Source organism: Stenella coeruleoalba (assembly GCF_951394435.1).
Source record: "Stenella coeruleoalba genome assembly, chromosome: 18".
Taxonomy (NCBI): Eukaryota; Metazoa; Chordata; class Mammalia; order Artiodactyla; family Delphinidae; genus Stenella; species Stenella coeruleoalba.
In genome coordinates, this window is record NC_137164.1 from 7,285,618 (window position 1) to 7,298,848 (window position 13,231).

General features: G+C 40.2%; 1 protein-coding gene across 4 annotated transcripts in view; it reads left to right on the forward strand.

Moving 5' to 3' along the window:
- The first annotated feature begins 5,265 nt into the window (after nucleotides 1-5,265).
- USPL1 (ubiquitin specific peptidase like 1) overlaps nucleotides 5,266-13,231 on the forward strand; it is a 39,810-nt gene continuing 31,844 nt past the window's right edge. For 3 of the 4 annotated variants that reach the window (XM_079902653.1, XM_079902657.1, XM_079902656.1), the window contains exons 1-2: nucleotides 5,266-5,649; nucleotides 6,703-6,878. The gene's annotated coding sequence lies outside the window, so the exon portion shown is untranslated. The remainder of the gene's footprint in view (nucleotides 5,650-6,702; nucleotides 6,879-13,231) is intronic. The other variant, XM_079902654.1, reaches the window with a different exon arrangement.

Sequence of the window (13,231 nt, forward strand, 5' to 3'; positions counted from 1 at the left end):
CGGTGCTTTGTGACCGCCTGGAGGGGTGGGATAGGGAGGGTGGGAGGGAGGGAGACGCAAGTGGGAAGAGATATGGGAATATATGTATATATATATAACTGATTCATTTTGTTGTGAAGCTGAAACTAACATACCATTGTAAAGCAATTATACTCCAATAAAGATGTTAAAAAAAAAAAAACTATTGGTGGCATTAGGATCTGTTCAGCTTCCACAGGCAGTTTGAAAAATAACTTTCTATGGGCAAACATCTCAGGTGCAGGGAAAACCATGGTCTTACATGAGCAGCTGCAGAGAGAATGGAATTGAAGCCTTATTTCTGGCTTTCTCTGGCTTTTATTAGTCCACAGAGTGGTTAGAAAAAATGGCAGGGGTTTGCAGGGGACATTTTACAATGCCCCATAGGGACTACCACCTTATTAATTTTACTTGCAGTGGCAGTTGTCATTTAAATACAATGTTACAGACATATGGGAACATATGTTTATGTATGACTGATTCACTTTGTTATAAAGCAGAAACTAACACACCATTGTAAAGCAATTATACCCCAATAAAGATGTTAAAAAAAAAATAAATAAATATGCCATAGTTTACGAAATTTTAGCCACAGCAATCAGGGACAAAAAAGAAATAAAAGGAATCCAAATCAGAAAACAAGAAGTAAAACAGTCACTGTTTGCAGATGACATGATAGCATACATAGAGAATCCTAAAGATGCTACCAGAAAACTACTAGAGCTAATCAATGAATTTAGTAAAGTAGCAGAATACAAAATTAATGCACAGAAATCTCTTGCATTCCTGTACACTGATGATAAAAAATCTGAACAAGAAATTAAGGAAACACTCCCATTTACCACTGCAACAAAAATAATAAAATACCTAGGAATAAAGCTACTTAAGGAGACAAAAGACCTGTATGCAGAAAACTACAAGACACTGATGAAAGAAATTAAAGATGATACAAACAGATGGAGAGATATACCATGTTCTTGGATTGGAAGAATCAACATTGTGAAAATGACTATACCACCCAAAGCAATATACAGATTCAGTGCAATCCCTATCAAACTACCAATGGCATTTTTCACAGAAGTAGAACAAAAAATTTCACAATTTGTATGGAAACACAAAAGAGCCCGAACAGCCAAAGCAATTTTGAGAAAGAAAAACGGAGCTGGAGGAATCAGGCTCCTGGACTTCAGACTATACTACAAAGCTACAGTAATCAAGACAGTATGGTACTGGCACAAAAACAGAAATATAGATCAATGGAACAGGATAGAAAGCCCAGAGATAAACCCACGTACCTATGGTCAACTAATCTATAACAAAGGAGGCAAGGATTTACAATGGAGAAAAGACAGCCTCTTCAATAAGTGGTGCTGGGAAAACTGGACAGCTACATGTCAAAGAATGAAATTAGAACACTCCCTAACACCATACACAAAAATAAACTCAAAATGGATTACAGACCTAAATGTAAGACCAGACAGTATAAAACTCTTAGAGGAAAACATAGGCAGAACACTATGACATAAATCACAGCAAGATCCTTTTGGACCCACCTCCTAGAGAAATGGAAATAGAAACAAAAATAAATAAATGGGACCTAATGAAACTTAAGCTTTTGCACAGCAAAGGAAACCATAAACAAGATGAAAAGACAACCCTCAGAATGGGAGAAAATATTTGCATATATTTTGAAGCAACTGACATAGGATTAATCTCCAAAATTTACAAGCAGCTCATGCAGCTCAATATCAAAAAATCAAACAACCCAATCCAAACATGGGCAGAAGACCTAAATAGACACTTCTCCAAAGAAGATATACAGACTGCCAACAAACACATGAAAGAATGCTCAACATCACTAACCATTAAAGAAATGCAAATCAAAACTACAATGAGGCATCACCTCACACTGGTCAGAATGGCCATCATCAAAAAATCTACAAACAGTAAATGCTGGAGAGGGTGTGGAGAAAACGGAACCCTCTTGCACTGTTGGTGGGACTGTAAATTAATACAGCCACTATGGAGAAGAGTATGGAGGTTCCTTAAAAAACTAGAAATAGAATTACTGTATGACCCAGCAATCCCACTACTGGGCATATAACCTGAGAAGACCGTAATTCAAAAAGAGGCATGTACCACAATGTTCATTGCAGCATTATTTATGATAGCCAGGACATGGAAGCAACCGAAGTGTCCATCAACAGATGAATGGATAAAGAAGATGTGGCACGTATATACAATGGAATATTACTCACCCATTAAAAAGAAATGAAATTGATTTCTTTGTAGCGAGGTGGATAGACCTAGAGTCTGTCATACAGAGTGAAGTAAGTCAGAAAGAGAAAAACAAATACCATATGCTAACACATATATATGGAATCTAAAAAAAAAAACGAAAGGGTTCTGAAGAACCTAGGAGCAGGAATGAAGACGCAGATGTAGAGAATGGACTTGAGGACATGGGGAGGGGGAAGGGTAAGCTGGGACGAAGTGAGAGAGTGGCATGGACTTATATATACACTACCAAATGTAAAATAGATAGCTAGTGGGAAGCAGCCGCATAGCACAGGAAGATCAGCTCGGTGCTTTGTGACCATCTAGAGGGGTGGGATAGGGAGGGTGGGAGGGAGACGCAAGAGGGAGGGAATATGGGGATATATGTATACATATAGCTGATTCACTTTGTTATACAGCAGAAACTAACACAACAATGTAAAGCAATTATACTCCAAAAAAGATGTTAAAAAAAATAAACTCAGAAACATGGCAAAAAAAACACCAAAAATGAAAAATAAATAAATAAATATGCGAATGCCTCGCACAAGTGTACTGCCAAAATTATTAATATAGGTTCACATTCCTTAACCAAAACCCAGGGGCTGAATGTGTTTTAGAAATAAGAAATTTCGGGAATTAAAAAATGTCACAAGGCACACAACCCATTATGTAACACCTCATATACCAGTGGCCAAGAATAGCATCCCGTAATCAAACATAATATTTCTTCAGCAAAACATATGGGATAAGTACATAATATATATAACTTTTCATTAGTTCAGGCTGTATTTTGCTACCAAATGAATTTTGTCTCCAAGCTTAAAACGTTTCTGGTTCTCAAAGCCTTCTGAATGTTTGAATTAGATATGAGACTACAGACTACTCACAACGGTGCTGCTAGAAAATATGGTTAGTCACTTCGACGCTCATCTTTTTGATGAGCCCGGAACAAGCAGTTATAGCACGCAGCTCTATATCCCATGTTTGGGCAGACTTGTTTTGTTATTAAGGAATCCAATCTAGCAGAGGGGGGCAAAAGCTGACAATGTGAGAAAAGGAAAAAAAAAATCCTAATTGTACAACACTGTATTCCTATTGGGGCTGCTTATTAATTATTAATTTAATAAAAAACTCCATTTGATTAAATCATGTTATTTAAATGAAAATAGGTAAATAAAACTCCTCCTGACAGGAGTTTTATACATTGCTAACAACGGTATGGAGGCAATGAGCTTGAATCCTACTGGATGGTAACTGCACTCTTGGGGACCAATGTTCATAGAAAGAGGCATTCCAAATATATTGGTGAGAAATAAGCAGAAATGTACACAAATTTTCTCACCTTCGGACCATTACTCTAATGTAAACGAAAGGGGAGTTTTCTAGTCAACCTCCCCTTAATCGTATTAACTCTTTTATGCCTTTTTCTACTTTTTACAAGAGGAAAAAGTCTGGAATCAAAACACAGCACACACTAAAATCCATTCTTTTCTTTCCACAACTCAAGCCCCACCTCCATTTTGTTTCTGTTACTATTACAGAATTTCTCCTGGCAAAAAATCAAATTTGCACTAAAAGACTATAAATCAACTTTGCAGACAACAATGACTGATATGATTGGGCATGTTGACTTTCAATCTTAAAATTTTAGCGACATTTTAACTGAATCAATTATTTGTTCAATGTATGACGTTAACATTCAGCAAGTGTTCATTACAAAAAAGTGTATTCCATTCTAAAAATGGAAATACCAAGGGCGAAAAAGAAAAACCTTCTGAATTACCGCTACTATTTCAGGAAGAAACACTTACTACATCCTCGCATTTTCATCATAATTCATTAAAATAAAAGAAAATCTAATTAGCTAGATCTGACAACCAATACACCGGCACGTTAGGTATCTAGTACAACCACAAAAAAGGTAAACAAAAACCAACCAGCCTATTTTTCAGTTTTCTGGAGAAAAACAAAACAACAAACTCTCTGTTGGATTCTTGGCCATTTGCATTCAGAAGAACCGAAAACTAAAATTCCTTCTCACTGAAGAGTTTCTTGGTACACGGGACTTCCTTTCTCTATATCACCCTATCAAAATTATCAGCATTATTCCAGAATATAAATTGTTTGAGACCACTTAAAAAAAAAGCCACAGTCCAAAATGCCCATGGTGATTATTCTGTAAAGAAATGGTCAAAAACTACACATTGTTAATCCAGGAAACAACTCAATCGAGCGAAGGACATCTGGAATATGCTGCCCCCAAGATTCAGAACGCAGACTCAGAAATAGCACGCGCGGTCACGATGTCCCTTAAACCACATGACCTTCCTACGAAAGCAGAGCCTTAAACTTAGAAACTCCATGAGAACTCCCCCCTCCTCTGAAGTTAAAACAAGGCAGGGCAGCTGAAATGAGCGCAGCAGGGACACGTCGGCCACTGCCTAGTAAGAATGGGTCCCTGTGCTTCGGCTACTCCCCTTACCGTTAGAAGATCTGGGAGGGAGGAAAGGAGGAGATACACCCAGAATCCTGGTGGAAAAGCCCCTGGCCTCGCAGATGGGGTTTAGGGAGACAGGGAGGGGCAGCTCCGTGTATGGTGACCCTTTGTGAACACGCTCTGTGGCAGCTCGGCTCTCACCGAAGCTTTAGGAGAGCGGACTATGGGGGCCTCGCGCGGCCCGCCGTCGCGGTGACCTCGGCGCTGCAAGGAGGCGCCGGCCAAGAGCCTCCATCGCACCCTCCGCCGGCTGGGGTGCCCTTCCCTCCTCCGCCGCCCGCCCACCCACCCAAGTCACTCAGGGGCGCGTCGCCTTCCGACCCGGGCTCGCGCGGCCAGAGCGCAACGAGACGCGTTCCGGTTTCTTTCCTCAGCGTAATCCCTCCGCTGCCGACCGCGCACTAGTTTTAATCACGCCCCACCCCCTGGCCGCCGGCGTCACCTCCGCCACTCGAGCGCTTTCCAGCAGCTTCCAGAAATGTCGCCACCCCAAACCCGCCACTCACATATGGCGGGCTCTGCAGCCACCAGCCCCGCCCCTAGTCGTCGCCGCAGCTGAAACTGCGACTGCGGCAGCCGGGATAACAGCCACGCCTCTCTGCGGAGGCCTGACGGAAGTGCTCCCGTCCTCGCCTTCCCCACCACGCTTACGTCCTTTCAGGCCCCGCGCGGGGCAGGAAGGGGAACTCTTTGGCCGCGGACTCAAACCGGAAGCTGCTTTTCTAGCGGAGGGGCCGGTGGGGGAGGAGCAGGTTGAGGGGAACGTGGGCTAAACGTTGCACTCTGGTGTGGCGCTCAAGCTGGAACAGGAGTTTGGAGCGATCCGGCGCGAAGAAGGGGAGAACCCGCGGCAGGTAAGGGAGAAGACGGAGTAGTTTTCCTTCAGCTCCTGAAATAGGGAAGGGGGACAGAGCTGGGGTGATCTATGGGATAGTTGCTCGCTGAAAGGAGGGGCTAGGCTGGGAGGGGGAAAGGATGGGAGTAGGTTCAGGTGGGAAGGCTTGGTGGTTAAGGTATTGGAATGGAGTCACAGATTCATTCGTTTGAACTCAGAGAGGTAAATGCAGAAGAGAAACCAGAGTCTCCCCCGCCCCCGCTTTCCCAAGGAGCGTGGAGATGGGGAGAATTAACGAAACCCTGCTCATCCTAGGTTTCCAAGGTTGGGTTTTGCAAGTGACGTGTCTTAGTCTGTGGTTCTGGACGGCTGGGTTGGGTACCAGACAGGGCTGGGCACCGAAAGCCGACCCCATTCCTCGGTTTCAAGTCTGTTGTGGCCTTACCTTTGACAGTTCGCGTGCTGAGCCCACTTGGTCTTGGAGGGAAAGCTCAAACGGGTATAAGGCCTTCTTCGAACAGCTGGTTCTCTGGGTTTCCCCATTTTGCACATGGGGCTGTGAATTAAGCTTAATTGCTTCTTTCGCTATCCCCAGAGCCAACTTCACACTTTGGTTGTGCTGTACCTGGGTCCCTACTGGGTTAGTAATTGACATTCGGGCTTTTGGAGCACCAGTAGATCACAGAAGTAATGAAAAGGGAGGGCATCATGAAAAAGATGCGGAAGTTGAAGTGAAGTAGAGGAGGGTAAGGCTGGAAAACCAGTGGTCTCATAGTGCAGTGAGCTTTAGGTCATACTGAGCTGTTTGGACTTTCCTATAATCACACTGGAGTCAGTAGAGGATTTTAAGTTGAGTAGTGTCAGACTCAGACTTGTGTTATAGAAGCATCACTTTGGCATGATAGAGTGGGAATGGGATAGAAAGAGGTGGGGATTTGAGATGCTTCCAAAGAACTGTCCGTAGGATTTGATGACTTTCACTAAGTAAAGAAGAGGGAAGTGAAAGCGTAGAGAACCACTCAAATTTTTCATTTTCTTTTTTGTGGGCGTCGTGTGACATGCGGTATCTTAGTTCCCCAGTTCCCTGAACATGGATGGAACCCGTGCCCCCTGCATTGGGAGGACGGAGTCTTAACCATTGGACCACCAGGGAAGTCCCGAGAACCACTCAGATTTTCTAGTTTGTGTGTTTGTACGGATGGAGATGCCAAAATCTAGGTGAGATACAAACAAGAGGAGCAGAAACAGGTAATTTTGAAAGGAGGACAATGAAGGCGGTCATTTAGAAACAAGTTAAGTTGTAGGAATCAGTCCAGGGTTTTGTACATAGGACCAAGTAAATTGTATTTGGAAGACCTGAGTAGCCTACCTTTGATATTTTTTTAAGTGAATTTTCTTTTGGATGTTCTGCATGTTAAGGATTTCAACCACCAACCTGCCTGTTTTTCCCATTGAAATGTTGGGTGATAGGATCAGGAGAGCAGATTTGAAGGCTCCTCATGTTTTACTTATGAGAGAGAGGGAGAGAGAGGGAGAGAGGGAGAGAGAGAGAGACAGAGAGAGAGAGAGAGGGGTAGCGGGGGAGAGAGAGAGAGAGAGAGAGAGAGAGAGAGAGAAAACCAGCTGGAGAAGTTTTCTTAATCCCTCAGGTGGATGGAAATTTTCATCAAAAAAAACTTGTTCAAGATACATAGCTTACCAACTTCTCTTTTGAGAATACTGCATAATGATCCAAGCTATGCTGCATATTTTCTGCATAAAGTATAAAAAAGCATCAAATAGTGGTTGCAATTTACTATGTGTCAAGTGCTAAGCATTTTACATGTATTATCACATTTAATTCTTAGAAGAAACTAACTTCACAAATAAATTTCTGTACCTAAAGCTCATGCTTTTATCCACTCTGGAACCAGAAGTTTGATACTTTACTATATAGTTCCCTTTAGTAAGTAGATTATAAATAGAACCAGCGAAAGTTAACAAATTAGTATTGTCTGTGAGGAGCTTAAAAAGAAAAAGTTATCACCACACTTGTTTTTACCCTTTTGGCAGTGGTTCTCAATGGGGTGATTTCCCCCCCTCCCCCTGGGAGGAGAGAGGAGGGAGGGACATTTGGCAATGTCTAGAGACATGGTCACAGCTGAGGGGTGGGTGCTGTTGGCATCTAGCACATAGCGGTCATTGGTGCTGCTAAACATCCTCTTAACACACAGGGCAGCCCTCACAACAAAAGAATTATCTGGTCCGAAATGTCGATAATCCTGTGGTTGAGAAACCTGCTTTTGGATATTTCTTTAGGAATAGCATATTGACATCCACTGATACTTTTTTTTTGAATATTTGAATTTTATTTTATTTATTTTATATACAGCAGGTTCTTGTTATCTATTTTATACGCTTTAGTATATACATGTCAATCCCAATCTCCCAGTTCAACCCACCACCTCCACCCCCCACCACTTTCCCGCCTTGGTGTCCGTACGTTTGTTCTCTACATCTGTGTCTCTATTTATACCCTGCAAACCCGTTCATCTGTACCATTTTTCTAGGTTCGACATATATGCGTTAATATACTATATTTGTTTTTCTCTTTCTGACTTCACCATGTATGACAGTCTCTAGGTCCATCCATGTCTCTACAAATGACCCAATTTCGTTTCTTTTGATGGCTGAGTAATATTCCATTGTATATATGTACCACATCTTCTTTATCCATTCATCTGTCAATGGGCATTTAGGTTGCTTCCATGACCTGGCTATTGTAAATAGTGCTGCAGTGAACATTGGGGTGCATGTGTCTTTTTGAATTATGGTTTTCTCTGGGTATATGCCCAGTAGTGGGATGGCTGGGTCACATGGTAATTCTATTTGTAGTTATTTAAGGAACCTCCATACTGTTCTCCATAGTGGCTGTACCAATTCACATTCCCACCAGCAGTGCAAGAGTGTTCCGTTTTCTCCACACCCTCTCCAGCATTTACTGTTTGTAGATTTTTTGATGATGGCCATTCTGACCAGTGTGAGGTGATGCCTCATTATAGTTTTGATTTATACTTCTCTAATGATTACTGATGTTGAGTATTCTTTCATGTGTTTGTTGGCAATCTGTATATCTTCTTTGGAGAAATGTCTGTTTAGGTCTTCGGCCCATTTTTGGATTGGGTTGTTTGTTTTTTTGATATTGAGCTGCACGAGCTGCTTGTAAATTTTGGAGATTAATCCTATGTCAGTTGCTTCAAAATATATGCAAATATTTTCTCCCATTCTGAGGGTTGTCTTTTCATCTTGTTTATGGTTTCCTTTGCTGTGCAAAAGCTTTTAAGTTTCATTAGGTCCCATTTGTTTATTTTTGTTTTTATTTCCATTTCTCTAGGAGGTGGGTCAAAAAGGATCTTGCTGTGATTTATGTCATAGTGTTCTGCCTATGTTTTCCTCTAAGAGTTTTATACTGTCTGGTCTTACATTTAGGTCTGTAATCCATTTTGAGTTTATTTTTGTGTATGGTGTTAGGGAGTGTTCTAATTTCATTCTTTGACATGTAGCTGTCCAGTTTTCCCAGCACCACTTATTGAAGAGGCTGTCTTTTCTCCATTGTAAATCCTTGCCTCCTTTGTTATAGATTAATTGACCATAGGTGCGTGGGTTTATCTCTGGGCTTTCTATCCTGTTCCATTGATCTATATTTCTGTTTTTGTGCCAGTACCATACTGTCTTGATTACTGTAGCTTTATAGTATAGTCTGAAGTCAGGGAGTCTGATTCCTCCAGCTCCGTTTTTTTCCCTCAAGACTGCTTTGGCTATTCGGGGTCTATTGTGTTTCCATACAGACTTTAAGATTTTTTTGTTCTAGTTCTGTAAAAAATGCCACTGGTAATTTGATAGGGATTGCATTGAATCTGTAGATTGCTTTGGGTAGTATAGTCATTTTTACAATGTTGATTCTTCCAATCCAAGAACATGATATGTCTCTCCATCTGTTTGTGTCATCTTTGATTTCTTTCATGAGTGTCTTATAGTTTTCTGAGTACAGGTCTTTTTATCTCCTTAGATAGGTTTATTCCTAGATGCTGTATTCTTTTTGTTGCAGTGGTGAATGAGATTGTTTCCTTAATTTCTCTTTCTGATCTTTTGTTGTTAGTGTATAGGAATGCAAGAGGTTTCTGTGCATTAATTTTTGTATCCTGCAACTTTACCAAATTCATTGATTAGCTCTAGTAGTTTTCTGGTGGCATCTTTAGGGTTCTCTACGTATAGTATCATGTCATCTGCAAGCAGCGACAGTTTTACTTCTTCTTTTCCAATTTGTACTCCTTTTATTTCTTTTTCTTCTGTGATTGCCATGGCTAGGACTTTCAAAACAATGTTGAATAATAGTGGCGAGAGTGGACATCCTTGTCTTGTTCCTGATTTTAGAGGAAGTGCTTTCAGTTTTTCACCATTGAGAATGATGTTTGCTGTGGGTTTGTCATATATGGCTTTTACTATGTTGAGGTAGTTTCCCTCTCTGCCAACTTTCTGGAGAGTTTTTATCATAAATGGGTGTTGAATTTCGTCAAAAGATTTGCTGCATCTATTGAGATAAACATATGGTTTTTATTCTTCAATTTGTTAATATGGTGTATCACATTGATTGATTTGCATATATTGAAGAATCCTTGCATCCCTGGGATAAATCCCAGTTGATCGTGGAGTATGATCCTTTTAATGTGTTGTTGGATTCTGTTTGCTAGTATTTTGTTGAGGGTTTTTGCATCTATATTCATCAGTGATGTTGGTCTGTATTTTCTTTTTTTGTAGAATCTTTGTCTGGTTTTGGTATCAGGGTGGTGGTGGCCTCATAGAATGAGTTTGGAGTGTTCCTTCCTCTGCAGTTTTTTGGAAGAGTTTGAGAAGGATGGGTGTTAGCTCTTCTCTAAATGTTTGATAGAATTCACCTGTGAAGCCATCTGGTCCTGGACTTTTGTTTGTTCCAAGATTGTTAATCACAGTTTCAATTTCGTTACTTGTGATTGGTCTGTTCATATTTTCTGTTTCTTCCTGGTTCTGTCTTGGAAGGTTATATACCTTTCTAAGATATCGTCCATTTCTTCCAGGTTGTCCATTTTATTGGCATACAGTTGCTTGTAGTAGTCTCTTATGATGCTTTGTATTTCTGGGGTGTCTGTTGTAACTTCTCCTTTTTCATTTCTGATTTTATTGATTTGAGTCCATTTCCTCTTTTTCTTGATGAGTCTGGCTAAATGTTTATCAATTCTGTTTATCCTCTCAAAGAACCAGCTTTTAGTTTTATTGATCTTTCCTGTTGTTTTCTTTGTTTCTATTTCGTTTATTTCTGCTCTGATCTTTATGATTTCTTTCCTTCTACTAACTTTGGGTTTTGTTTGTTCTTCTTTCTCTAGTTCCTTTAAGTGTAAGTTTAGATTGTTTATTGGAGATTTTTCTGTTTCTTGAGTTAGGCTTGTATTGCTATAAACTTCCCTCTTAGAACTGCTTTTGCTGCATCCCATAGGTTTTGGAATATCGTGTTTCATTGTAATTTGTCTCCAGGTATTTTTTGATCTCCTCTTTGATTTCTTCAGTGATCCCTTGGTTATTTAGTAATGTATTTTTTAGCCTCTATGTGTTTGTGTTTTTTACGATTTTTTCCCTGTAATTGATTTCTAATCTCATAGCGTTGTGGTCGGAAAAGATGCTTGATACGATTTCAGTTTTGTTAAATTTACTGAGGCTTGATTTGTGACCCAAGATGTGATCTGTCCTGGAGAATGTTCCATGTGCAATTGAGAAGAAAGTGTAATCTGCTGCTTTTGGATGGAATATCCTATAAATATCAATTAAATCTATCTGGTCTACTGTGTCATTTAAAGCTTGTGTTTTCTTATTAATTTTCTGTCTGGATGATCTGTCCATTAGTGTGAGGTGTTAAAGGCCCCCACTATTATTGTGTTACTGTCGATTTCCTCTTTTATAGCTGTTAGCAGTTGCCTTATGTGTTGAGGTGCTCCTATGTTGGGTGCATAAACATTTGTAACTGTTATATCTTCTTTTTGGATTGATCCCTTGATCATTATGTAGTGTCCTTCCTTGTCTCTTGTAACATTCTTTATTTCAAAGTCTATTTTATCTGATACGAATATTGCTACTCCAGCTTTCTTTCGATTTCCATTTGCATGGAATAACTTTTTCCATGCCCTCACATTCAGTCTATATGTGTCCCTCGGTCTGAAGTGGGTCTCTTGTAGACAGCATATAGATGGGTCTTGTTTTTGTATCCATTCAGCAAGCCTGTGTCATTTGGTTGGAGCATTTAATCCATTCATGTTTAAGGTAATTATCAATATATATGTTCCTATTACCATTTTCTTAATTTTTATGCGTTTGTTTTTGTAGGTGCTTTTCTTCTCTTGCCTTTCCTACTTAGAGAAGTTCCTTTAGCATTTGTTGTAGAGTTGGTTTGGTGGTGCTGAATTCTCTTAGCTTTTGCTTGTCTGTAAAGCTTTTGATTTCTCTGTCGAATCTGAATGAGATCCTTGCTGGGTAGAGTAATCTTGGTTGTAGTTTGTTCCCTTTCATCACTTTAAATATATCGTGCCACTTCCTTCTGGCTTGTAGAATTTCTGCTGAGAAATCAGCTGTTAACCTTATGGGAGTTCCCTTGTATGTTATTTGTCATTTTTTCCCTTGTTGGTTTCGATAATTTTTTTGTGTCTTTAATTTTTGCGCATTTGATTATGATGTGTCTCGGCGTGTTTCTCCTTGGGTTTAACCTGCCTGGGACTCTCTGCGCTTCCTGGACTTGGGTGGCTATTTCCTTTACCATGTTAGGGAAGTTTTTGAGTATAATCTCTTCTTGGGTCCTTTTTCTCTCTCTCTCATCTCCTTCTGGGACCCTTATAATGCAAATGTTGTTGTGTTTAATGTTGTCCCAGAGGTCTCTTAGGCTGTCTTCATTTCTTTTCATTGTTTTTTCTTTATTCTGTTCCGCAGCAGTGAATTTCACCATTCTGTCTCCCAGGTCACTTATCCATTCTTCTGCCTCAGTTATTCTGTTATTGATTCCTTCCTAGTGTATTTTTCATTTCAGTTATTGTATTGTTCATCTCTGTTTGTTGGTTCTTTTTTCTTCTAGGTGTTTGTTCTTTAATTCTTCTAGGTCTTTGGTAAACATTTCTTGCACCTTCTCAATCTTTGCCTCCATTCTTTTTCCAAGGTCCTGGATCATCTTTGCTATCATTATTTGAATTCTTTTTCTGGAAGGTTGCCTCTCTCCACTTCATTTAGTTGTTTTTCTGGGGTTTTGTCTTGTTCCCTCATCTGGTACAAAGTCCTCTCCCTTTTCGTTTTGTCTGTCTTTCTGTGGCTTTCCTTCCACAGTCTGCAGAATTGTAGTTCTTCTTGCTTCTGCTGTCTGCCCTCTGGTGGATGAGGCTATCCTCCACTGATACTTTTCTAAAAAGCATTTTTATTTTTGAAATTATTCCTTGGCTTGAAAGGTGTGTAAAGTTTATACAGCAGGAAACAATAGCCTAACTAGTTTTTAAAGTGAATCTGTGAGCCCCAGTTTCCTAGAAAGTGGTTGTCATAGAATCATGGATTCTTAG